At 51.9% G+C, this 18,049-nt stretch overlaps 1 protein-coding gene across 1 annotated transcript in view; it reads right to left on the bottom strand.

Annotated features, from left to right (window-relative positions):
• Positions 1–9,737, bottom strand: part of COL22A1 (collagen type XXII alpha 1 chain) — a 224,079-nt gene extending 214,342 nt beyond the window's left edge. The window contains exon 1 of the mRNA XM_027560770.1: positions 9,294–9,737. The gene's annotated coding sequence lies outside the window, so the exon portion shown is untranslated. The remainder of the gene's footprint in view (positions 1–9,293) is intronic.
• Between the last annotated feature and the right edge of the window lie 8,312 nt (positions 9,738–18,049).

Genomic DNA, 18,049 nt, shown 5'->3' with positions numbered 1-18,049 from the left:
TACCCCCTCTAGTATTCTTGGGCTTCCCTGGTGGCTCAGACAGTAAAGAATCCACCTACAAGGTGGGAGACCTGGGTTCTATCCCTGGGTTGGGAAGATCTCCTGGAGGAGAGCATGGCAACCCACTCCAGTATTCTTGCCTGGAGAATCCCCATGGACAGAGGAGCCTGGCGGGCTACAATCCATGGGGGTGCAAAGAGTCAGACACGACTGAGCGACTAAGCACAACAGCTTATTGGTCTGTGTTTTCCACGGAGCTCCTTAGACTTAGCGGTCATGTCTCAGGGCCTGGAAGGGTGACAGGCACAGAGCAGGCACTCCATGCATCAGCATAACCATGACAGAGTGTCTCCACTAACTTAACTCTACATTGACTTAGATAATAAAAGCACATTCTCTTTTATTTTTTTGAAAAAAAAAACTAAAAAATATAATCTTAAAACTTCTACGTGCTGAGAATAGAGCAAGCATGTGGCTTATGAGCACAGGAGTTACCGTCTCTGTCTAGTCACAAAGGGTGTTTCTTTTTTTCTAAGAGAGCTTCTCAGATCTCCAGGACCCATGCTCCACAGGTGTGAGTAGGTGGGGAAGGTCAGGGATGCCTGGGGAGGAACCAGGAACAGAGACCCCCACTGGGTGTTTCCTTCTCAGGGAATCAATGCACAGATGTGCCTGACACAGTGGGACCAGGGAGGTTCGTGCCCAGTGTTTCCCGGGGCTCCGGCTCACTGTTGTTCAAAGGATCCGCTGTTCTGGCATCACTGTATGGGGACTCCAGGACTAAGGCGAAGAGAAAGCTCCAGAAATACCTCCCCTTCAGGGGGGGCGGCAGTGGGAGTGGTTCTGCTCATCACCTCTGTGCTTTGCCATGTCCAGTGAAGTCAGGCTTTTCAAACCCAGTCTGAGCATTTCTCGGTGGGAGAATTCGCAGGAGCGACAGAGAAGAGCCTCTTGAAAGGTTCTCTCTGAGGACTGAACCCTGCCACCCCATCCTCTTTCCTTCCTTTTCACCTGAGAACAGTCCACACATGGCAGATCAACTCGTGGCGACGTTAATGCATCACAAGGCCCTCGTGCATCCATCCACCCGCGGGCTTGGTCTCTCACTCACCGTTTCGTCAGTCGGCTCTCTCGCCCGCCCTCCACCCAGGGAGTCATGCATTTCTGCACCCCCTCCGTCCCTCCCCACCTCATCACCACCAACCACCCACCCATACAGGCGCTCACTCACACCGCAGGCCCAGTACGGAACCCACTCCCACCCAAGCCCACACCAGAGCTTCGGCAACGGAGATAAACCAGGCAGAGTTCCTGCCTCCGGGACTGCACATGGTAGGAACACAGCCCCAGAGAGGAACAAGGCATTCAAAATAGTGTGGGGTCAGTTGCAGCGACGTGGGTGAACAGAGTGAAGAAAGTCAGAAAGAGAAAAGCAAATACCATATATTAATGTGTATGTGTAGAATCTAGAAAATGGCACTGATGACCTGTTTGCAGGGCAGGAATAGAGACACAGACAAGGAGAACGGACGTGTGGACCCTGCAGGGAAGGAGTGTGGAACGACCCGCGAGAGTAGCACTAACATATATACACTGCCATGTGTAAAGCTACCGGGAAGCTTCTGCATAGCACAGGGAGCTCAGCTCGGTGCTTGCTCTGTGATGACCAAGACGGGTGGGTGGGGGGTGAGGGGTAGCGGGGAGGCTCAAGGGGGAGGGGATACGTGTGCATGGCTGATTCATTTTCTTTCACAGCAGAAACTAAAACAACATTGTGATGCAATTATACTCCAGTTAAAAAAATAAAAACAAATAAAAATAGTTTGAGGAATTCTCCACTTTCCTCCAAGGCTCCGTGTTTACCCTCTAGGAAGCCGGATGTGAGAGCCCAGCCTTAACAGACAACACGCTGACACAGAGAAGGGAAGGGAGGGGAGGGGAGGACAAAGTTGGGGGAGCACAAGCGAAAGAGGCTTCTGCTCTTATCTGGCCATTTGCCCCTGGACAGGTCGCCTACCGCTCTAGGTCTCTTCTCCTACATAAAGTGATGACTAACTCTGTCTAGTATTCTTGCAGAAATTAGCCGGGGGGAGTGTGTTCCAGTAAGTCCTGCTGCTTGGTGAGTGGTTGGCTAGGGGCACCCAAACCCCCGCCTGAACACACCGGCGGCAGCTTGGCCTCAGGGCACTGGGGTATCTGCCCCTTGAGGCCCTAAACACATCTGGCCTGCAGCAGGCATTCAGAGCACTAACCGGACACAGCCCTGGGGGCAGGGCTATCAGGAAATGACCAACCAAAGAGGCAAGAGATACAGGTATTTGTAGTCAGTATGTAATGCTGGAGATCCTGGTTGGATTCCTGGGTCAGGAAGTTCCCCTGGAGTAGGGATAGGCTACCCACCTCAGCATTCTTGGGCTTCCCCAGTGGCTCAGAGGGTAAAGAATCCACCTGCAATGTGGGAGACGTGGGTTCGATCCCTGGGTTGGAAATCCCCTGGAGGAGGGCATGGCAACCCACTCTCTTGCCTGGAGAATCCCATGGACAAAGAGCCTGGTGGGCTACAGTCCACCGGGTTGCAAAGACTCAGACATGACTGAGCGACTTAGCACAGTACATTCAGTATGTGCTGTACAGCCAGTGCATCATCTGAGGGAGGGGTGATCCTCTGTGATCAGGTGTTCAGGACTTTCTTTTCCAGCATAAGAACAGGCTGGTGTGTCTGACAGGGAATCCTGGGGCCTGTACGACCTTCTAAAGGTTCTAGCAAGTTGACCTACCAGGCATTAAGGATGTCAGATCTACTCACTGACCAGAGATTTCCGGGCCCTGAGCTGTCCCTCACCGTGTTTTCTGAGCCCATCCCCTTGGCTCCGGTAGAGATTCTCTAAAAGGTCCTGGACCACACAGACAAGCAAGAGAAGGGCCAAATTCAGACCCAAGTCAGACTTACACCCACCAACACAGCCCAGTCCACGAATCCAGGCCCCTAGGGCTCAGTGGGACCCCCAGCAATGCCCAAGGTCCAGAGCTGCCTGGTCATCACTCGGAGCTCACCCCCCACCCCACCACCACCACGCCACGCTGATGGGAAGGACTAACATCCGCCATGCATGCCTGTGTGTGGGACGCTGTGCCAGACACTGCAAATAACGGTACCACTTTTCCAATCTTGATATTTCACTCCCTTATTTGTGATTTAAACCAAGCTGTAATTTTATTAATCGGATACTATGTGCCAGGCACTTGATTATCACCGTTTGGAAATTCCTTCCTCCCACAAAGATGTACTAAGTTCCTTACTGCACCCACCATTGTGCAGACACTAGTAATTCAGAGATAAGAAACACAAAACCCGTGAACTCCAGGAACTCACTAGCAAGGGGCAGAAACAGACCAGCCCTTGGGGGATGACAGAAGTTGAAGACGTGAAGCTGTGGCAGCATGGGGGGCAGGGGGCGAGGAGCACAGGGAGGGCGGGGTTCGTGGGAGAAGCGAGCTGCAGGGAAAGCCCACGCGGACTCGCCCACAGCAACTCAGGAGCAAAGGGAAAAGCTGAGCTGCAGTAGGTGTTTCCACAGAGACCTGCAAACATGCCATCCAGGGTCTTATCCTGCCTGTCTGTTTCGCTGAAGGCCAATGAAGACCATTGCCCCACAGCCCAGTGGCCTCAGAGAAACCATTAGACCAGGCAAAACAGGCAATTCAACCTTTCAGTTATTAACAGAGCCCCTCCTATGAGCTAGACACAGTGGTAGGTAAACTTGTTGTAGTAGTCATTGTTGCTACAATTGTTCAAATGTTGGATTTTTGATTGATGTGTATGTTTGGATATAAGATTCTGAAAGGGTATTTGTCAGAATGTTACTACTGGATAAGCTGGGGAGATGAAAACACAGGACATTGCCAATAATTTTGCCCTTGTAAAAATACACTTTCAAGTGTAAAGCAACTATACACTAATAAAAAAAAAAATAAAACAAACATACATGTATTTAAATGCTAAAAAACATGCTTTCATTGCTTTTATAATTTAAGACATTCTAATGAAAAATATTTTCTAAAAAGAACAAAGATTGTCCATTGGATGAATGTTATACATTTATCTTACACACTTAAGGCAGATCGGAATTTTGGTTCAGCCCATGGATTCTGCACGAAGACATGGGTTTGAGTCCCAGCTCAGCTGCTTACTTACTGAGGGACTAAACATCTGTAAGCCCCGGATGGACAGGCCACTGGGCTGTCCATCTGCACAGGGGTTAGCAGCATAACTGATCCCCAGGAGTGATGGGAGAATGTGGATTATATACCCTGGGACCAAATGGGGTCCAAGCTCAGGCTTAGGGTCACACTAGTCTTGTTTTTATAGAGGTCAAAAAAATGTCATGGGAAAGGAGATTTCAATTATTCTACTTTTCTTTTTTTTCTTTGGTCACACCACATGGCATGTGGGATCTTAGTTCCCTGAACAGGGATGGAACCTAACCCCTTGCATTGCAAGCACAGAGTCTTAACCACTGGACTGCCAGGGAAGCCCCCTTTAATTATTCTAAGTACCGCCAAAAACATGGAGTAAGGGCTGACAGACAGAGGTGGCAGGGAGAAAGCTTTCATTTTAACGTGATATCCACTAACAAACCACTGGTTCCCCTTGGGAGGTGGCAGTTTCTCTGCCCCGGGAGTAGGATAGGAGAAGGTAGGCAAAGGCTGGGACAGATGAGTCAGACTCCGGTAGAGGAGATGGGGCAAGGTGGCTGTGATGGTCATCTCACAGGCTTGAGAAGAAAGAGCCTGTTAAAGGAACGACTATCCGGTAAAGCCCTGTGTGGTCATGAATCTATCACCCCAAAGAAGCTTGTAGCACTGTTTGATTTTCAAGTGAGACTTTGTTGAATGGATTGTTGAGCTCAGTTTGCTTTTTCTTGTTTTTATACAGCACACTCTGGCTTCAGCTACTTGGCTGCCGGGCAGTCAAGACCAGTTCCAATTGGCTCCTCTCTGTCAGGATGCAGTTAAAAGAAAGTCTTCTCTTTAGAGAGCTCCAAACAAAAAGGATGTGCAAATTGCTTTTTTTTTTTTTTTTTCCAAAACTGTATTATGAACCCAACTTTAAGAAATTAAAATGATGTTCTCATCTCTATCAGAACTTAGGCAGAGTTAGCTAGAAGTAGTGAGCACACAGTAACTGGCAGTGTCCAAGCTAAGGCAGGCGGACAGCAGATGAGAACTTAACCCCATCAAATGGGGTTTGTCACTAGAGGGTTCCGACAAGCTCCATGACCACAGCGGGAGGGCTGGTCGGCACATTCCCTGGATCTCGGCCAAGACTTCCCTCTGTTCAGACCACGATGTTACCCAGCTTTTGGCTTCTCATAAAGGCCCAGTCCCAAAACCTCCTGAGAGCCACTAAAATGGCCGTGCCTTTTGACCCAGAATGCCTATTCCTTAGGAATAATCTCAGGGAAGGCATCGCAAGGGGGGGAAGTCACATGCAGAAAGATGCTCGCTGAGGCAGCAAGTGGGAATGGGGAGTTGGAGGGGCACATCCACCAAAAGGATTAGAAGAAGCGATAAAAAATGGTGCTTACTAAACCACAAAGAAGGCAATGGCACCCCACTCCAGTATTCTTGCCTGGAAAATCCCATGGACAAAGGAGCCTGGTAGGTGGCAGTCCATGGGGTCGCACAGAGTTGGACACGACTGAGCGACTTCACTTTCACTTTTCACTTTCATGCATTGGAGAAGGAAATGGCAACCCACTCCAGTGTTCTTGCCTGGAGAATCCTGGGGACAGGGGAGCCTGGTGGGCTGCTGTCTAGGGGTTGCACAGAGTCGGACACGACAGAAGCAACTTAGCAAACCACAAAGAAAGCGACCAATTTTGCTAAATCATAAGGCTGAGGAGTGCTACATGTCATTCACTCATTCAACGTTGCAATTCCTGTGGACATTTGTTCACTTACTCATTGCAAAGTGCAAGGAGGAGAGGTCAGTGTGGCCGCCTGGCCTTCACACACACACACACACACACACACACACACATGCACAATGGGCAGGAAGACCAAGGGGAAGCCCTCTATGCCCAGGCATCTCTCAGTAGACATGCATTTAAGACCCATCTCTGTCTCTAAATACAAAACAGTCAAGTCATTCACGTTCTCCTGGACTCTGTCCCTTCATCTGTAAAATGGGGCAACTGTACTCTTCTCATCTTACCAGATACATCTTTATTGATTTCTGTTATTTGATTTTTATTAATAAAAATATTTATTTAATAAAAATGATTAAAGTTGTTTTTGTCAGGCAAGCTGCCTTGTCTTCCACTCTTGAGTAAGAAGATGGGCTAAGAATTCCTCAGGGACCTTTCCCACCCTAAAGATCCCTGTGGGCTTTTTTCATTCTGGCTCTCCTCAGCTGCCTGCATCTGTAATGGTGGCTCCTTCTGTTGGTGTGATAAGGGCTTTGATCCCCCAGATGTGGCTTTGAATCTTGGCTCTTGTATTCCCTCTACCTGTCCCGAGGTAAGCCATTCAGACTCTCACCTTCGGTTTCCTTGTTCACAAAACCAAGAAATGAATGACCCACAGAGAGTTCACAGTCCTGACCCGAGTGACCACACACCCATGCTGGCCTCTATTGGCAGCAGCCCTGAAGTAAGAGCAGGGGGCCAGAGTGGATGAGCAGAATTTTAGGGAAGGAAGCACTTAGGAAGTGCAGACCCTCAAGCTGGGAGAAGACCTTAAATGTTCACATGGCCATCGACGTTCAGATCAGCACCCATTCCGGCCCTGTGAAATGGCCGTCCAACCTCTGTTTAAATCCCTCCAGCATCGGAGCCTCGTCCCCCAGTGATTGAATCCAGGGGAACCCCTCCTGTCTGTGACCCGATATTCCCACTGGACAGGAATCCAGCATCCAGTGAAATTTCATTCACCGGTCCTCCTGCTTCCACCCTCTGGGGACCGAGAGAGTGGGTCAGCTGTCTCTTCTCCACAGCATCCCCGCAGATTCCATCAGCCACGGGTCTTCTCTCCTCCGCAACAGAGGCTCTTTCTTACAGTCCACAGCTCTGTTCCCAGGGAATTCTCTGCATTCTCTCCTCTGAAAGTGACTCTGCTTATCTGCAATCCTCTTAGAATGGAGCCAGAGGGAGAGAGAGAAGCTGGACCTTCCAGTCCAGAGGGGGCAAGCCCCCTGCCGGTCACACCAGTGACACCGATGACTGTGGATGACCAGGGGGCATCCGCCTGGCTGGTGGGCAGCCACATGGATGGCCTCCCTGGGACACAAGCCCAAGGCTGTCCCATCTTCTCACTTTTCAAGAGAAGCCAGAGATTAAGATGTGTACATGAAATCTCCTGATTCAGTTTATGTTGAAAAGTAATCAAAACAAATGCAAAATGCTCCTAAGAAGCATTAAGACTATCTGAGGGCTGGATCAGCCTGTAGGCCACTTCCTTAACCATTTTGTAAATAATGAAAAAACTTTCGAGAACCTGACGAAACTTTGAAGAAGCTCCAGGGGAAAAAAAAAGTTACAAATTTCTGCTCCCAACATTTTCAAGGCCCCAAGGAGGTGTGTGCGTGTGTTCCGACAGTTGTGTCTGACTCTTTTCGACCCCAGGGACTGTAGCCCACCAGGCTCCTCTGTCCATGGGATTTTCCAGGCAAGCATACTGGAGTGGATTGCCATTTCATACTCCAGCAGATCTTTCCAACCCAGGGATCCAACTCGAGTCTCTTGGTCTCCTGCAATGGCAGGTGGATTTTTTACCATTAGCACCACCTGGGAAGCCCCTTCAAGGCCCCATTGATCCCCAGAGTCACTTGTGGATCTGCAGAAAAGGAAACCCTCGACTCTTCCAGCCTCTTGACAGACACAGGACACCCACCGACACAAGGTGGCAATTTCCCTCAAATCACACAGCTGGCCCCTGAGCAGCAGAGTGACAAGGAGATGCAGGATGGGGTGGGGGTACAACCACTGATGCCACCCCCTCCCCGGGTCTGTGCAGCAGAAGCTAACTTAGATCCACCGCATGCCAACGAGGTCCCGGGCACTCTCAGAGTTCTCCCCGTGTGCTTTAATCATGTCCATTTGGCAGATAAGGAACCCGAACCTCCCTGGGCACAGCTCCCCCAGCTCAGGGCAGCCAGAGAGAGCAACAGAGTTAAGACCAGGAAGCCAAATGAGCAGCAAGGCTCCTGACCTTCTTCAGCATCAGTGCCAACCAGATAGCACACCCCACTCAGCCCAACACAGAAGCCCTGGGCTTTAGAACTTCCCTGGAACAACTCAGTGAACTAAACTCAAAGGGTCTGAAGATGTGGCCTATCACCGGGGGCTCTCACAGCACAAGTCTGGCTTCCTAGGATTTTTCCGGGTGTACATCCTCAATGAGACACAGACAGACGGGAGCTGGAATGACCTGTGTTCCCACAGGGGTGCCGTACAAAGTGCTGGAAGATGACAAGTAATGGAATGATGTTCTGTGGAGGGGACCAGGGGGGTCGCCCCCTTCAGGACATGCCTGATAAGCCTCTCCCCTGTCTGTCATCTCTGAGTCTGGACTTGAGTGGGGAGAAGGGAAGGTACATTTTCCCAAAAATGTGACTAATTCCAATTACATTTTATAACCTGGGACAAGAAGCTCAGGTCTGCTGCAGAGATTGGCTTTGCAGAAAAGGAACAAAAACACCTTCCTGGGCCAGAGAAAGTTGGGAGAGGGAGACACACTGCTCAGATAGGAAAGAGATGTCAACTGAGACCAACAGGCAAAGCTCCTGGACACTGAATGCAAAACCAAAGGGACACTATCCTTCCCCACTTCACTCTCTTTGTCATTTTTTGTCTTTTTTTTTTTTAATCTTTCTGGCTCCTCTTCCAAATTTCTTATTGGAAAGTTAAAAGAAGCTAGGATGTCTCAACAACTCAAAAGTAGCAACTCAGAAACCAACCTGCATCTGACAGGCTGCCGGGCGCCAGCCACCCTGTGCTCCTGTTTCCCAGGGTTGTTTGGCTGGAATCAAACAGGTGCTTCTCACCGACTTTGCTCCATCCCATTCTGAACCTGGGCCCAGCACAGGCCCACCTGTCAGGACCGAGGCCACACTGCCTGAGGAGCTCAGTGCGCTGGTGCTCCAGAAAGAGCTAGATCCCAGGGAGGAGAGGGCATTGCCCCCGGGGCTCACGCCCCCAGGACGCTCCCCTCCTGGTCGCGGAGGAGATGGGGGAAGCCTGAAGCCCTGTGACCCCCGGCAGCCCCGAGCAGAGAAGAGAAGCCGGCCTTACCTGGCAGGGGCGAGGCTCAGGGGGATGCCAGCCGGGGTCCCAGTCCAGGCGGATCCAGAAGAAGCGAGTCTGGAGAAGCCGCGAGCCCCAGGCAGCCCCCTCCCGGGCGGGGGGGTGTCACCGCCCACCCTCCCCCCAATCTAGCAAGCTGACTCCCTAGATTAGACCTGTAATAGCTCTGGCGAATTGGCCCCGGCCGGGGTCCGGAGAGAGAGCTACTTATCCGACCACTAACTAAATAAATACTGTAAAAAAGGTGAGGCTTGGCACTTAGAGGATAAAACAGAAAGTTTGTGAGAAACAGAAAAATAAGGAAACGGGAGACACCTCCTTGGGGGGGAAAAAATGCAGCAGCGGCAGCCAGCCCAGCTGCTGCCCAAGAACAAAGCTGCTCTGGTCCCCCCAGGGGCGAAGCGGCCGGGGCGGTGGGATCCCCAGCCCGGAGCGCGGAGGGCGGGGCCCGGAGGTGGGCGGGGCGATGAGGGAGGCGGGCAGTGGGGGGGGGGCTAAGAGGGGCGGGGCGGGCGAAGGGGCGGGGGCGGGGCGAGCGGAGAAGGAGTCGCCTGGTCCCCTGGAGTGCCAGGGGCCGGAGGGGCGGGAGGCTCCCGGAAGAAGGGGGAGAGGAGGATGGGGTGTCCCTCTGGGGGTCGCGGTTGGGGGGTGGGGGCAGGAGGCTGGAGAGGGGTCAGGGCAGCAGGAACAGCGTCGGGCCCCAGGCGGCAAAGAGAAGTCGCTCAGAAGCCCGGGACAGGGCCTGACAACTCGTCCAATTATAGACTTTAGCGGGTATTTCGGTCCCTTTTACAGCCTGGTCTGAAATAGCCGCCTCGCTAGGCAGCAGCTGCCTGCAAGTTTGGAAAGTTTGGAGGGGCAGGGGGCCGGAGGTGGGCGGCTTCGCTTTTGCCGCGCTCTGTGAGCCCCTCTCCTGGCTCAGCACCTGCCTGCCTCTGGCTACAGGTGGCCCCTCTCCCTGCTCTCAGAACATCCTGGGCGAGGGGTGAGTTGATGTCCTTATTTTGAGATGAGGACTAGGAAAGTTCAGGGAGAGCCGTTGTCATCCGCCTGCGGGGGTCCCCCAGAAGAGCAGGGGTGGGGGCCAGGTGGGTGTGAGAAGCACACTTCCCTTCCTCAAGGGTTGCCAAGCCTCCAAAAGAAGAGAAGGAACAGGTGCTGACCCCAGGGGCTCTTCTGCTTTTTCTTGCTGACCTCCGTTCCTAAAAATGGGCCGGGCATGAGTATTTTGAACTAGATGAGAACATGGCTTAATTTGAATGACCTCCCTCAGCCCCACTCGACCCAAATCAGACTCCCAAGCTCGGGGGTGTCTTTATTTGGCCTCCTGCTCGGCAGCAGGGATTTAATAAACAGACAGAGTGGGGCTCATCTGTGACCCAGGGAATTCTCAGCCATCCAGCCCCTTCCTTCCCCTCCTCCTCATTTCCCTTTTCCCCTGTGGCAGTTCATTCCACATGTGGTTACTGGGAGCCCACTTGGTACCAGGCAGAGTGTCAGGTGCCAGGTAAATGGAACACAGGAGGCGTGCTGGGAGCGGGGGGGTGGGGGGCACTGTCCTGGCATGGGATGGCGACGAACTGACATGGGTGCCCTGGTTATCAGAGTGACAGGTAGGGTAGGGAGGTTAGGAAGAGAGTCATCACACCTGCGTGAAAGGACTAGACGGCACAGTCACTTAACACACAGGCGTCACGGGCCCCGTGTGTGCCCAGGTGCCAGGTATCATGGTGAGCCTGGTCGGGAGGGGGAGGTTGCCTGTGTCCATCATCACAGGGAGACAGAAAACAGGGATGCAGCCCACCGCACTGAATGACCAGGTTGTCCTAAGAGCTGTGAAGGACACAGAGAAGAAAGATGAATTAGAGAGTGAATGGAGAGGGAGCCGGACTCCAGAGTCAGTACCACGGGGCCGTGACTAGAGATGGGAGCACCTCTGCCCTGCCTGGTGAAGGAGGGCACCCAGGGTCGAGGCTTGCAGGGTGCCCAGAGGTCACTAGGGCACAGACAGCTGTCCAGGCAGAGTGAAGGACTTGAGCGTGGAGTTGAGGGCCCCTTGTGGCCTGGGGTTCGTGGGGGGACTGTGGCCAGGACCAGGCTAGAGAGGGGAGCAGGGCACAGGTGACTGATGCAGCTGGGGAGGCCTGAGAAGAGTGTGGACTGGAGCCAGATGATCAGGAGTGTCTGGAGCGCTTGTGGGGCAGGGGTTTGGCCAGTAGGGGGCTTTCTAGAGCCCATGGGCCATGGTAGGGAGGTGAGCTGGGAAACCATCCAAGATCAGAGAGAGAGCTCCTAGAACAGCTAGTGCCAAGCCCCATGCTGAAAACGAGCTTGCACATTTGAGGGGCGGCCCCAGTGGGGTCCCACAAACAACCTCTCCCCTCTGATGACCCCTGAGACCTAGTGAGGGAGGTCGGCTCACAGGACAGAAGGCCCCTTCCACCATTGTGACTGTCTCTGGGACCCTGCCCTGCAGTGGTCCTGTCGCCCAGGGCTCTCCCCCTGCCCCTGCCCCACGCCTCACCATGACGGAGTGTGTCCTGACCACCAACTGTGGACAGAGCCCACGGCCCCCACCACACACCCTAGCCCTCAGTCTCCCATCTTCCCTTCTGCTGCTGCCAGTGGTTTCTTAAAAATTATTTTGCTTTTAATTTTTATCAAATGCAATGGTAACCTTTTTTTGCCATCTATGGGGTCGCACAGTGTCGGACACGACTTAAGTGACTTAGCAGCAGCAGCAGCGTCTATGGGGTCACACAGAGTCATACACGACTGAAGCGACTTAGCAGCAGCAGCAGCAGCAGAAGCAGCAGCACATGGGATCTTAGTTCCCTAACCAGGAATTGAACCCTTGCCCCTGCAATGGAAGCACAGAGTTTGAATCACTGGACTGCCAGGAAAATCCCTGCTGCCACTGTTAAACCAGGATGAAGGCCTCTCTGGGCTGGACAAACCCCTGGAGACCAGAGGCCTCCCCTTCCATCTCCTTCCCCACCTGAGCACTCCGAGGCCCAGAGAGGAGGCTGGGCACACTCGGGACTGCTGTCCAGCCCCTCCTCGCTGCCGTTCTTCCAAACCAAACCTCTTCACGAAAAAGGATCCGTGGGTTCACAAGGTCATGCCCTTCCTCTGAGAAATGGACACGAGGATTTGTTCTGTTCTGCATCTCTGCAAAGAGAGGCTGAGAGCCTGGAGAAGTGAGCAGAGGGCTCTGCAAAGACAATTTCAGAAAGCTCTGTCTCGCCTCCTTCCCTTCTGGACTCTTTCTCTGCTGAGTCCAGTTGCTGAGTCCAACTCTGATGCCAAGCTGCCCACATTTTCAAGATGTGTTAAACAGAAATGGAAAATGTGCATGGGTATCATTCCTCATGGGCCTCCTGATGGCTCAAACAGTAAAGAATCTGCCTGCAATGCAGGAGACCTGGACTCGATCGGGAAGATTCCCTGGAGAAGGGAATGGCTACCCACTCCAGTATTCTTGCCTGGAGAATCCTATGGACAGAGGAGCATGATGGGCTACAATCCACAGGGTTGCAAAGAGTCAGGCACAACTGACTAATACACACACACACACACCATTCTGCATACAAAAGTATATGGATATCCATTAAACAAAGAGCTAGAAAATGTCTCCTGTGACTTACTTCCTTCTCATTTCTTCCACCCATTCCATCATGGTGATGATTAACACCATGGGTAAACATATGGAACAACTTTAAGGTGATCGCCAGTCATAGTTTGCATTTCTGGGTGGAAACATCATGGGATCCTCTACTCAAGGTTTCCCGAAGGTGCAGTTCAGGTGTTGCAGACCACATTTCCCTCAGAAATTTCTGGGGAAGAATTTCCCAGTGCCGAGTGCACTGAGGTTGCTGGCTGTGGTGCCTTGCTTGTAGCACAGAGATCCCTGTTGTCTGGCTCCCCGTCAGGGCCGAGCGTGGCCCCAGCATCCCTGTGAGAGGTCAGTGCTCTCCGTCAGACGTCTACTTCTTCCTGGGCCAGCCCAGTGGGAGCACCGCTCTCATGTCTCTTTCTGCCTTCTTCTGCCACCAGCCAGAGAAAGTTTGGCTGATGGGATTAGGTGAGGCTCTCCCAGACAATCTCAATAAGCTCCCTCTATTAATGTCATGTGGGCCCCATCACATAACACAAACCCAAGAGTGATACCCCACCCCACGCTGATGTTCTAGGGGTTAGAGAGGGACGTTTTCCTGGGAGGAGTCACTCTGACCCACCACGCCCTTTTATCAAACTTCTTCACTTATTGAAATCTGTAGTTATTCTTTTCCTTCCTCTTAAGAAAATTGGGGTATTTCCTGCATTTCTTTCTTACTTCAGTCTCTGTGAGGGCAGTAAATGCATCTTCTTGATCACTGCTGTGTCCCCAAGCCTAGGGTGGTGCTTGCCGTGTAACAGGTACGTTACAAATCAAATACAATTGACAGGATGAACATCGCGGAAAAGCGAGGGGGCCAGCTTGCGGTGGTTGGAAGGGTGGGGCGGGGGAGGGCATGTTTGGAATGGATTCTGGGCACCCTCCACCCACCAGCCTCCAAGGGGATCCTTTGAAAATCAAATCCAGTTTCTTTATCTTTGCTGGAAATGCTCCTGTGGGTTTCCCCATTTGCTTAGAATCAACTCTGAAGCCCCCCGGCCACACCGTGTTCCTTCACAAACTGCCCAGGACCCTGCCCTCCCCACCGTCTGTCCCTGGACCCTCATCCCAGAGCACCAGCCCCAGTGGCCTCCCTGCCTTTCCTCGCACCTGGAGTCCCCCTGCACAGTCGGGGCTCTCGGTGACCCTCCCTCCCATGAGGGCCGGCCTCAGGCGTTGTGTGCTCCTCCATGGAGGGTTCGGGTCAAAGGCCCCCTCCTCAGCAGGCCCCCTCCCCACCCCATCTGCGTTTATTGGGCACGATGTCCGAGGTTATTTCGGAACAACCTAAATGCCCCCTGTGGATGGATGGATGAAGACAGTGCGGTATGGACATATGATGGAGTGTCATTCTGCTTAGAAAAAAGGAAATCCTGCCATATGTGACAACACGGTGCGTCTTGAAGACACTCCTCTCGGTGAAACGGGCAAGTTTCAGAACGACCAACGCTGTATGATTCCACTTCTGAGCAGCTGGAGTAGTCAGATACACAGAAGGAGGGCATGGAATGGTGGTTGCCATGATCCAGGGGAGCAAGAAACGAAGAGTCCCTGTTCCAGGGGTACGAAGTTTCACATAAGCAAGATGAATCCGTTCTAGATTCTCTACAACAGTGTGCACAGTATGGTATTACACACCTAAAAATGGGTTAAGAGGGTAGATCTCATGTTAAGGGTAGATGTCATGTTAATTTATGACAATAATGAATTAAAAATAATGCAAACCAGCTCGACATCTGTCCCTGCTCCCTACTTGGCTTTGTGGTTCTCCAAGGCCTGTCATGGGCTTCCCTGGTGGCTCAAATAGTAAAGAATCTGCCTGCAATGAGGGAGACCTGGATTCAATCCCCAGGTTGGGAAGATCTCCTGGGGGAGGGCATGGCAACCCACTCCAGTGTTCTTGCCTGGAGAATCCCCCTGGACAGAGGAGCCTGGTAGGCTGCAATCCATGGGGTCTCAAAGAGTCGGACATGACTGAGCGACTGAGGACAGGCCGGTCGTGCTTTCTGATGGTGTATTTTATGTTTGAGTGTTTCCTCTTTGTCTCCGCAGCCAGAAACAAGACCCAAGAGGGCAGGAAATTCTGTTGCATCCTTTGGTGAGGACAGCGCCTGGTCCAGAGCAGAGAGGAGCTGGTGAGTGAGGGGACTTAGTCCCTGGGCTGATGTCTCCTCCTGAGATGCCCTGACATCTCCAGTGAAGCTGGAAGTGTTAGTCGCTCAGTTGTGTCTGACTCTTTGTGACCCCAGAGACAGTAGCCCCACCAGACTCCTCTGTCCATGGAATCCTCCAGGAGAGACAGCAAATAATATAGCAACTAAACAACAATGACATCAGTCACCACGAGTTAGGCACCTGTGTGCTAGAAACACTTGCAGACATGCGTGTGTCACTTTGAGCACAGCTGGCGGGGTAACAGGGCCAGCCTCCTCTCATGGATACAAGGCAGAGGCTTGGTTGCTGAGAATCCTGCCAGAGTTGTCCACCTGCCTATGAACCTAGGTCTTCTTCTAGAAGCTTTTCTTCTACATATCCCAGCCTGAAACATGACTTGAAAATTTCCTTTTTTTTAGCACAAAAATGTTCTGGTTTCTGAAAAGTGGGTCGAAGTTATCTGCTGAGAAATCAAACACTGATTTCCTGGCAACTCAGAATCTCCTTCTTCCTGGATCTTTCCCGGTGTCCCATTCAGGGTGATTTCAACCAGAGCCATCACACTCATGGTGTGATCCTGCCAAAGCCACCTAGGCAAGTCCTGGGTCAGTTGCTTGCCCTTGGGTTCACACCCCATTCCCAGGCTTCCCTGTTTTAGAAATTGAGCCAGTTACACTAATTCAGTAACTCCTTCTTCCTGTGAAGTCCCCTGCTAATCCTGGGCACCCCGGGTGATATGACTGCCCACGTCCAGGGATCTTCCCTGTCGGTTGGCAGCATCCCAAATCATAAACTTCCCTTTTCCAGATGAGGCAAGTGAGCTTCGGAGGGTCGCTTGCTCTGTGTCAGAGCTAGTAAAGGTCGAACCATTCCTTGATTGTGAAATCAATTAAATTATGTGCAGTGGGTCAAAGACAACTGGAAGGAACATTAGTAAAAACGGCAGTGATTGTACTTCCCGGAATGCATTCCTCATCAGCACAGATATGTTCCCAAGAGTGTTCAGACCAGCACTGTTTACAAAAGTGAAAAATGGGCAACAGTCATAATGTCCAACGCTAGGGGAACGGATGAAAGAAACGAGGGAAAGTCATTCAAGTGGAGGTTTAGGGTTATGCTCATTATAAGGTAAGAAAGAATAAAACAGGAGAAGAGTTGAGGGAAGAAAAAAAGCAGACTCTCCCTTTCTCTTTCCAAAAGTCTTTATCGAAGAGATGCTTTTGTAGCTTTCTTAATATTTTCTCCATTCTATTTTCTAAAATGAGAACATGTTCTTTACATACCCTGCATGCGTGCTAAGTCACTTCAGTCATGTCCGGCTCTTTGCGACCCCCATGGACTTGTAGCCCACCAGGCTCCCCTGTCCATGGGATTCTTCAGGCAAGATACTGGAGTGGGTTGCCATGCCCTCCTCCAGGGGATCTTGATTTCCATCTGTTCTTTCATTTCACACACACACTAGACGCCCATCACATGCCAGGAAATTTCACTAAGCTTAGTGAATGGAGAACAGGAATTTCCGTCGCGATTCCTCAAGGGATAGGTGGCTATTCCCAAGTCTTTAGTCACTGACAGCAGGCTGCAGGAAACATCTTTCCATGTGCGTCTCACTCTGTTCTCTGTCTGTGCTTGTGAATTAGGCAGGAAGGGTCCTAGAAATGGTCCCAGGTGGTTAAAGGATGTGTACACCTTATTTCCTGATAGATTTATTTTTCTTGGATAGCTTCAATGTTAGAGCCCAATAAAGAAATAGCAATCTTACTCTGTACAGGACAAGAGGGATGGGGGGAGGGGGTTTGGAGACGGGGGGCTGCTTTATAAACTGGAGTTTTAAGAAAGAAGGAAAAGTCTGGACGGTGCATGTGTGGAGAATCTACTGTCTGCTCGGCACTGTCAGAGCTGGTTACACCCAGCTCACAGAGACAGGGGCTCCACGAGCATGCTTATGTGGCTGAATGATGCAGAAGGCACCATCATCCCTGCTGCAGAGATGAGAAAGCAGAAGCTGGTTTTCGACTTCCCCCACGCCCCACTGCTGCCCAGAAGTCAATCTGTGTCCCCCATGGGCAGCTGGGAGGGGGTGGGGGGGACCAGCGAGGATGGAGTGCTCACCCACAGGGCCGCCATCCGGTGACAGATGCCTGCAGAGCAAGCATTCAAAACGCAGGAGAGAAAAGCGGTGCGGATCTGAACTCTCCAGAGACCGTCTTGGCTGCATGGAGTGGCATTATCTGTCCCCGTTGTTCCAGAAAAACAAATCCACTTTCCTAAATTACACGCCTGCCTGTATTATAGGGATTACATATCCTCGCCCATCTGCTCGGCAGGCATCCATTGAGCCGGGCCTCCGGCCTCGCAGTATCAATTATGCTGACAAACGGCCTGTGTTCACATGCCCCGTCTGGCGTTGCGCTCACCCACCTTTACAGGCTGTGAGAAAGGTGCAGACAAATCTTTACAGAGCGACAGTGGACTGGGCATGGGCTTGCACGCGGGATGCGCCCTGCCCTCAGGCTATCTGGACAAGGAAAGGGTTGGAAGGGGCGGCCTTCTGCCTGCAGGGGTTGGGGAGGGGGACCCATACATGGTCTCGGAGAGATACCCTGAAGTCTGAGTATCACCCGCTGCAAGGACTCAGGGCAGAGAGGGGAGACCACCAGGAACCCTTGTTCTGCCGCTTACCCGGCTGCGTAACCTTGACCAAAACACCCACCATCTCCTAGGTCCTGCCTCGTGGTGCCCATCCCGTGGGTTCACGCAAGTCTTCTGAGGGTGACTTCGAGCCTTCAGTAGTTTCCTCATGTAAATGACATCCCCTCTGTGAAATTAGCCACAAATGCCAGCACTTAGTAGGTGCTCAGAAAAGCTAGTCATGGTCCTCTATTGAACCATACAGTCTCAGGAGAGTGGTCTGCATGTGGGATGTGCATGA

The sequence above is a fragment of the Bos indicus x Bos taurus genome, chromosome 14 (genome assembly GCF_003369695.1).
Source record: "Bos indicus x Bos taurus breed Angus x Brahman F1 hybrid chromosome 14, Bos_hybrid_MaternalHap_v2.0, whole genome shotgun sequence".
NCBI lineage: Eukaryota > Metazoa > Chordata > Mammalia > Artiodactyla > Bovidae > Bos > Bos indicus x Bos taurus.
The sequence above is the reverse complement of the archived record's forward strand: the minus strand, read 5'-3'. Positions and strand labels throughout refer to the sequence as shown.